The sequence below is a fragment of the Gorilla gorilla genome, chromosome 5 (genome assembly GCF_029281585.2).
Source record: "Gorilla gorilla gorilla isolate KB3781 chromosome 5, NHGRI_mGorGor1-v2.1_pri, whole genome shotgun sequence".
Classification (NCBI taxonomy): Eukaryota; Metazoa; Chordata; class Mammalia; order Primates; family Hominidae; genus Gorilla; species Gorilla gorilla.
The window spans coordinates 105,181,709-105,191,064 of record NC_073229.2 but is presented as its reverse complement, the minus strand read 5'-3'; positions in this window follow the sequence as shown (position 1 = coordinate 105,191,064).

The following is a 9,356-nucleotide window of genomic DNA, read 5'->3' as shown; positions in this document are numbered from 1 at the left end:
AGATTATTTGACATGTTAGGATACATGAGATTGGTAAAATGGTGTTCAATCTTCTTTATGTTATATTTTGGTAAATAATACTAATATATGTTCCAAAATTGTATGGAATTTCTAAAATTCTAATGCCTAAAGTATATGCTATTCATCATAATTAAAGTTATTATGTTATTAAGTTATTGTAAACCACAGAAATAACCAAACATTTTTGCAATTGTATATTTAACTGTAACTACTCTGGACCTTTTGTTCATCACAGACAGTTGTCTTGTTTTGATCTTCTTCAAAATATGGTTTATAATCAGCTACAGAACTCTGACAGGTGCTCTCAAATACAGGTTTCTGATAACTTTGGAGATTGTGACATTGGAATAAAGAAAAATGTACAGGACTTATGAAGAGCTTAAATCTTCCCAAATATCAAGCAAAATATGAGTTAATTAAATGGACTAAACTCATAGACAACTGAAGCCATCTTTTTGACTCTTGCTTGGAATATTGCTGATCCTTGTTTTGTTTTTCAGAGTCAAGGAAACTTATTTTGAATTATTTATGGCCTTTAATAATTTAGTAACGTATACTCCTATGAACAAAATTTAGAGCCTATTTCTCTCTCTCTCTGCCTGGTTTCCCCAGAATTTGGAAGCTAGCTGTGAGTATTCTTAACTGATGGCAATATAGTTGTTTGTATCAGTGCAATAAGAATCCATTTACTTTTGCAACAGAATGCAATTAGAGAAGCTGGTTGTTTTACCAAGGTTTTGACTGGAAGGGTACACGTCCCTTTAAGGAGTCAAACTTGACTTGCAGAGCTGATAAAAGCCCCTTGGGAAAACTGGCCTCATACCCTTGCATAGGCAGTCCCTAAACAGGGTTCCTGACCTGTGTAAGTCCCCAGGAGCTTCAAGTTTATCTTGGTACCTTAAGAGAAGAAGATAACCCAGCTCACAGGTATTTGAGGGTACTTCCTTGTGGAACAGAGTTCCATCAAAGTCAATCCAAAAGACCTAGGTAGAAATTATTATTCTTGCTGTGCTTTATGCAAATAACCAAGCAAAGTGTGAGAATAAAGTCTATTTTGCAAACAACTCAGTCTTATTATCGTGTGTTTTTTAACAAAAATGAGGACTGCAGTGAGAGAAGTTATGTTTCAAAACTTATCATACATTCATCATTAAATTCTAGACTCATTTGTTGTTTTCAAGTTTTTGCCTAGATTTTAGACTAACCCTGCTTTTTCCTTTGAACCAACCAGCATTCTCCAGCTGCAGCTCAGAAAGAACAAGAGGGATGGCTGATGTAAAAATATGGATTGATATTCTAATTCTGAGCAATTATTCTGCAAATCCTGCCAGGTGATGGGAATAAATAGGATTCCCATCACCTGGAGGTTTCCTTTTTGGGAAAGTAAAACCAAGGAAGCTAATCAAAGCCAAGCCCTATACACCCAACTCTTAGCAAGCATAACTATAGCCACCAGTTATCTGGGTATGTCACAAGACATCCTTTTCTCTCCCTTGTTGGAGGAGGACTCAATTCCACAGCTTCATCTTAGCATTCGGTTTATGATAAGGAGTCCATGCAACCTGCCCGAGACAAATTTTTGTCCCAAACTCAATTCCAAGCTTCAAGTGAAAGCCGTAGGAAAGATAACTAGATCTGAGTGATCCAGAGGCTGATGGAAACTAAAGTTAAAAGGCACAGCACAAATGAGCATGACTGATTCCTGCTGATTAAGCTAAGCTTTCTGTTTCATGGATAAAGATTTTGTTAGTGTCCATAGCGTAAATCGGGTCTAGAGGAGCAGGGGAGATGGGGTCTACAGTCTAGGGAAGCAGGGGGTTGTCTACTGACAGCAGGAGAGATAGGGCATACAAGGGTAAGAATGGATACTGTCACTCTCTAGGCTCCCTTTTTAACATGCGTGAAAGCTGCTTTGACACCCATGGGTGGCATCCTATTGTGGTCACTGGGACTCAGGGATACAAGGATGGAAGAAAAAAAGAGGAACACCTCACTTTCTCTTTTTCACCTACCTCAGGTATTTGCTAGGAAGAGAAAGGAACCAGGGATGCCTGCTCCCCACTTTCTAGATGAGTAGCCAATCATCTTCTGTCTGTATCCCTTTTGGGTCATCCTAAACCCCTGGGACTCCTTTAAAAAAGTGCCTTCCTTTATTCCTTTTCCTCCTCTGTCCCCTTGTATTAGTTTGTTTTCACACTGCCGATAAAGACATACCCAAGACTGGGCAATTTAAAAAAGAAAGAGGTTTAATGGACTTACAGTTCCACGTGTCTGGGGAGGCCTCACAATCATGGCAGAAGGTGAAAGGCACATCTCACATGGCAGCAGAAGGAGAAGAGAATTGTACAGGGAAACACCCCATTATAACACCATCAGATCTCATGAGACTTATTCACTATCACGAGAATAACACAGAAAAGACCCACCCCCATGATTCAATTACCTCCCACTGGGTCCCTCCCACAACATGTAGGAATTGTGGGAGTTACAATTCAAGACGAGATTTGGGTGGGGCATAGCCAAACCTTATCACCCCTCTTCACTGATAAGTAATTGTGCCTCCGTACTATGAGACACTCCCCTCGGATGCATCCTTCAAACTGGGAAAAGTTAATTTCCCAAACCTTAAACTGGTTGGCTTAGGATTGGGCTTGGGGTGAGGGAACCCAAAAGCCTGGCATGTTGGCAAAAGGGTAAAAGGTTGATTTTGCCAGCCAGGCATTTGGTCTTCCTCTCCCCGTGCAAACGGAAAAAGGCCTTGGGGTTTTTGAGCTGTCCTTACCCTCTCCCCACCCCCGCCCAGCCCCCGCCGCTTTGTTTTGTTTTAATACATTCTTTTCTAATAACCTGTTTTGTCTCTTCTCAGCTTCACGCCATCAAGCTGCAAACGGTCATGCAACCGGAGCCTCAAGACGATGGTGGCCCCTTTTCCGGCGAACCCTTAGATAGGCCTCTGAGGTAGATCTGACTGCTCTTTTCCCAAAACAGTGCCCCTTATCAGCAGGAAGCAGTTAAAATCGGTCTTCATCCCTATCCTTACCTTTATTCTAAAGGCAGTTAGATGTACTTCTTCAGAGCAAGGAATGATAGAGACAGGAGATAGCTAAGGGTCCCCGGCAAAACCCTGTCTTCAAGCCTAAAACAGACTGAAGGGTGAAAAACCGGACTGCTGGTCATAGGTGAAGCCGGCCCTTTCCCCGCTGAAATAATGCCTACCTGTGCACTGAGAGGACCGGGAGTTTGTGCCCTTTGCAGTGGGGAGGAGCCTGGCCTCTTCAGTTCCTCAGTGGTGACCTGGGATGCAATCTGTGAAGCGGGAGACCTGCTAGCAGGACTCTTGCTTTGCTGAGAATTCCTTTTTCCTTTTCTCTTTTTTACCCTATAAACCCTTCCCTAGTCACCCTAGCAGTACGTCATGTGCCTAAATTTTCCTGGTCGTGTGATAGGAACCCGGCTTTTTCTACAAAATTATGAGCTAGTACAAATTGAATAACATAATGTTTTATAATATAGTCAATGAAGCATATAAAGTGTTTAAAGTGAACTTTGAGACTATGAAGGTGGAGTGCCTGAAGTCAAAGTTCTAAGGGTTTAGATACTGCTGTTGATGATGCTTGAAACCAAACATTATGCTTGAGCATTTGAGGAAAGAATGGTATTGAAGTTTTGCCATGCAGGATGTAATGCAACATCTTTCAAAAAATCTTTGAGCAATCTGTAGTCACCTCTCCCACACTCTCTCAAAAATGTCTTCTAAACTAATCATTCTCTCTAAGGTATTTCAATATACACCGAAACTACCTGTAGCTGCATGCGCCTTTCATTATTAGACACTATTTTAGAATATCCTTCTTTGTCTTTGCCACCTTGAAATTGTGATTCATTGATTATTTCTCAGCACTCTGGAAACTAGATAGAACAAGACAAATTATTCTGTCTCTGTATTTTCAGCCTACCAACTTTCAATCTCCTTCAACATATTTCAAATTTTACTTTTCTGAGTCCGTGAATCATTCTGGGTTACCTACTTTGGAAAAAAGTTTCACGTCAACCTTTGGTTTAAAATATGCTACCCCAAAGGATACACAGGCATGACCTGATCTTACCAGAGTGCAATCATTACTTTGTTCTGGAAAACATTTGGTTATGTGCAACAAATGTTATCACAGTCTGAAAAGTGGTAAGTTCTATATGAGGCATTGAAGGAAGGAAAATAAGAGTTTGTAAATTACAAATTATTTTTAAAAAGCAGAATGATACAAATGATAGGCACAAATAACATGCATTAATCACAGCGGAGAGATCTAGCTTTTGTGTTTGGCCTTGATAAATGTTTTAAAATAGAGAAGAGAAAAAATATATTTTAGCTGAGGTACTAGCAAATGGAATAGAAATACAATGAAAAGGTCCAACCTATTCTGGGACTGGAGAGTGGTTTTGTTAACTTAGGATGGCTGGTGATATATGGAAGATAATGAGGCTATAAAGGTAAGTGGAGTCAAAATATGAAGAGCCCAGAGTGCCATAATGAAAAGAGTATTGTGTTTAAGCAATGGGAGGCAGATTTTTTTTTCTAATAGTCTTGAGTTGTGACAGGCTTTCCTCAATTGCTGAATTCAGCAGACTTAATTTCCAACTACATCTATCGTAAGATGCCTGTGTGTACTTTACTTTTTTTTTTTTTTTTGAGATGGAGTCTCACTCTGTCGCCCAGGCTGGAGAGCAGTGGCCCGATCTCGGCTCACTGTAACCTCCGAGTAGGAGGCAGATTTTTAAGAAGCATAGTTCTGGCTTTAGCCAGTGCAATACACAATTCCCTGGCATTGAATTTACTGTTAATACAACTTATAAGTAAATGGTGTTTTCCAATTCCTTATTTGCATGGTTTCATATAGCACCTAGATCAGGAGAGCAACACAATCCTGATGGGCTCCATCTTTATAAGGAATCCCATTGTTACAATCCGGCAGGAACTGTGAGTATCCTAACACTGACATTCTAGCTCTCCTCCTCATATTTGAGCCAGACATGAATTTGGTAAGCAACTGTTCTAATAATGTACATAATTATTTTATCATATTTCTTCTAAATTAAAAATAAAAACAGCAGGCACCTGTAGTAGTCCCAGCTACTTGGGAGGCTGAGGCAGGAGAATGGCATGAACCTGGGAGGCAGAGCTTGCAGTGAGCCGAGATCGCACCACTGCACTCCAGCCTGGGCGACAGAGCGAGACTCCATATCAAAAAAAATAATAATAATAAAAATAAAAAATAAAAAACCAATAGCATTATGTTTCTTTGTAAGTCATATACCAGAAGAACTACTGCTGCACCCGGCAGAAGGAAACAATGACATGGGACTGCAGCCAGCTCCTGCTCCTGACTAAATGTATGGGCATGGGCAAGCTGTTTGATCTCTGTGAACCTCCTAGTCTTTATTTCTAAAATGGGTGGGGATAATGACACCAAACTGATAGGATTACTTTGAGAATTACAAACAATAATATATATTTTCTTAGCTGATAGTGGCATAAGATGAGCATTCAATACATGATAGCTCTTATGATTTATGTATTGCTATGTCTATTACTAATATTAGTAATAATTTTATTTTCTTATAAAAGATTTTTATAGAATAGTGTTAGCTTATAGGGAAAGGTGCAACAGTTGAAATATTACTTTTATTTTAAATAATGTATTCAATCCTCTCAACACATTATTGGAACGGTAGGATATTAACTATTATTTAACCAAGAAGGAAATTTTTGTTAGTCAATGTGTCGATCTTGATTTGGAGTCTTAAGATTCCAAACCATACTGCCTCTTAAGAGAAGCCACTAACTGCTAAGAACTTACTTCTCTTGGGGACTTGTTTTATTTGAAATAAAACCATCACCATATTTGCGTGCTGCAGACTTACCATAGTATTTTCCTTTTAGGATCCTTTCTCAGTTGATCAGTTACTTAGAGGTCACAGGAATATTACTCACCCCTAGAACAGGAAGCCCATACCTATTAGATGTATTCAACATCTTCACTATTCTTTAGAAAATTCTTAAGGTTCTTTTAATAAAAAAAAATTTGAATGCAAAATTGATGAAAGTGAAATTTGTTTGGTTTTCTAGAGATATGAATTATTTGCCAACTTTTAAAGGTCAAAGATGTTTATTTGTTTGTTTTCTATTTCTTCCAAAAATGACAATGTTCTATACAGGAAAAGGAAGAAGAAGGCCTATTTAGAAATATCTCTATATATTATTGGTTATATATATATCAAGTTGCCTTAGTAATGGATCAGTTAAGTTCTGTTAGAGTCACAAGTTTAAAAAAATGCAATTGTGTTCAATATTAAAATTAACCTTGCATTGATACCAAGCAGGAAATCAAAACTAGCTACTAGTAATGATATAGCCTTTTTATTTCATCACTTTTCCAGGGTACCCTTATGTCTGGTGATTCTAAATGTGAGAGATTAAATAAAAATGAGCCATATTCTCTCATTTGGGGATAATGTTCTTGCTATATCTTTAGTCAGTACTTCAAACTTTTACCAAAAATTTGACAAAAGTAAAATATAAGATTTCTCCTTCAATCTTTCCTGCACAAACCCGTCAATCTAATCTTCCAGGGACCCCCTCCTTTGTTAAGAGTTGCTTTCCCACTCTATTCAAAAACATTCAGTGACTACATATTTCCCAGAAAATAAACGTCAAATGCCTTAGTCTCACATACAAGGCTTTGACTATCAGCATAAAAACTGCTTTCTATTTTTATTTCCAACCATGAACCATACCTTTCGGGCACACTGAATGTGGCTTCATTTTCCGAAAGTACTTTTTACCTTCGTATATCTGCTCTTTTGTTTGTGTCATTTCTTCTAGGGGAAATGGAGTCCCTCCTTTTCCTCTTTCAGTTAATATCCTACCTTGACCTTGCTTGGAATACTACTATGGATCTTGAAGCGTGTAGTGATGTGGGAAGTACATCGCTTGGAGAAATTCTGAGTTATTAAGTTATGGTATTTCAGATTGGCAACAAATATGCATTTTCTAGCTTGCCAACAAGATAATTCAGTCTAGGTTCTCTTGTTTTAAAAGCGACACATTTTCATCTGAAAGAAGAGCTCACTAGAAGTAAAATCTAGCGGAAAAATCATGCCTTATTCTGAGCGTGATCTGTCACCATCACATCATCTGTCTCTAATATCTTCCTGGATTGATTAACAGATGAAATCTGTCACAAATTTGCTGAAATATTCCACTTTTGCTTTTGAAAAATCCAACACTGAGTAGTTCCAGCAAGAATTAACAATCCTCATTCAAATCTGGGACAAACTTTCTTTAATCTTGCCACTCAGCATCATTACGTCTGTATTTATTAACAGCATCTTACCAAGGGAATCATTTCATTTTCATTTTAGTTTAACTCATTAGATCATGCTTCAAAAATAAAAGTCTGTGTTAAGAATGAACCATCTAATAAACAGTGAATAGAAGGCCAGATGCCTGGAGGCTCCTTCAGTCACCAGAATGTTAAAGAAGTGTTTCATGGGGAGCATTTTTACAACATGTCACTCTAAATTCCAGCAAGTATTGAAAGCAAAGAATTTTGTGTTTTTACTTAATGCTTTTAAGATACCGATTGATCTAAAAATAAAAGAATAAAGGTGAAAAATTAAATTGTGTCACAAGAACCCCACAGCTCAAAAATTATCAACTGGACTACAATGATGCTTCTTTAATCTTCAACATCTGCAAGTATTTATCAATACAATTGGCATATTGCTGTGTCCTACTAAATGCCACACTAATGCCACATAATTTTATTATGACATATAAAGAAGTCAAATTAGAGGACTTTCATTTATTCTTAATTATCTTGTGATAAGGTTTAGCAATACTAAATTATGATTTTAAATTTTCTTCACCTTATGAATATTCTATAAACCATCTGCTGTGTAGGATAACCAATCAGATATTTAGAGCTACAAAGTTTAACTAAATTTATAAATGATATACAGAGTGAACTAACTTTGTAATAAAAATATATTCCAGGGACATAAATGTTCTGTTTATGTAATACGTTTGCAAGTGTGATTTCTCAGGGTCAAAGTAGTTTATTATGTTTTATAAATCTTCAGAAGCCACTAATATTGTATGTTGATAAGTAAAAGCTTATATGTATTCTAGCATTGTGAATACTGAAATGAGATTAGCATTTAACTTTATCATTAAAATGATGCAAGCAGCTTGGAAATTTCTTTTTGCTTAAAACATTTCACATGTGTCAAAGCCTACTTCTTTAAACATTACTACTACACATTTGTTTCTATAGTCTAGCAAATTCTTGTGATTTAACAATAGAACTTCAGTGGTATTAGCCTTTTGTCTTTTTTGTTTTTTTCTTATTTAATGTAATAATTGTCTTCATAGAGCATTTTTTTAAACTGTGGGCTTTTTGATAGTGTTGTTAGCAGGAGTGATATACAAAGTATCTAATAAATGGGTAAAGCATGGGAACAAAGCTATTACCCTGGGTTCCTTGACTAGCCTTCAAAATGCCATGGTTAATCAGAACAGTTGCTGACACAAAAAAACAATATGTTTAACCAGATGTGTTCTGGTTGCATATTATCCTTGCTCTGAAGTGAATGCTCTCTACTGTGATTTGGGCCCTAGAAGTACAATAACAATAAAATTAGTTCCCTAATATCTCTTAAAGAGTACAAAGTTTGTATCTTTTGGAACCCAACTATAAAGGAATCATTCGGTAATTTCGTTTTGTTTTTGTTTTACTTCTGGTTCTTACTCATTCTGTCTATATTCAGGTAGGCTTTTGACTAATTTTCAGGTCTTTTCGCATTATAAGACTATTATTTATAGTTTAGAAGACAAGATTTTTCATCAGCTTGCACCACATTTATGATCTTCCATTGTCTGGGCTATGAAGGTACTATCATGTAGGATGTCATAAAATTAAGGCCTCTGACCCAGCTTTGCTACTAGCAAATGTTGTGCTCTCATGCTCTCAGATTAATTTTGGACTTCAGTTTGTTTGCAAAACCTATAATTTCAAATTACTAATCTGTAAATATTCACGTGACAAAATTCATTGATTGAAAATAGGTTTGAAATAAAGATAGATATTTTTAGATGTTATATCCAGACTTTCAATATGAAAAAAGACATCTATTTTTTGCGCTATTCTAACATCATTTATATAGGAGAATTTTTAGTCATGGGTTGGAAACTTACGGTGTTAACTAACTTCAGACTTATATACATCAAATTCCATGATCAGGAGATTAGTGGGCATTACATTTGTCTTACCATTTAG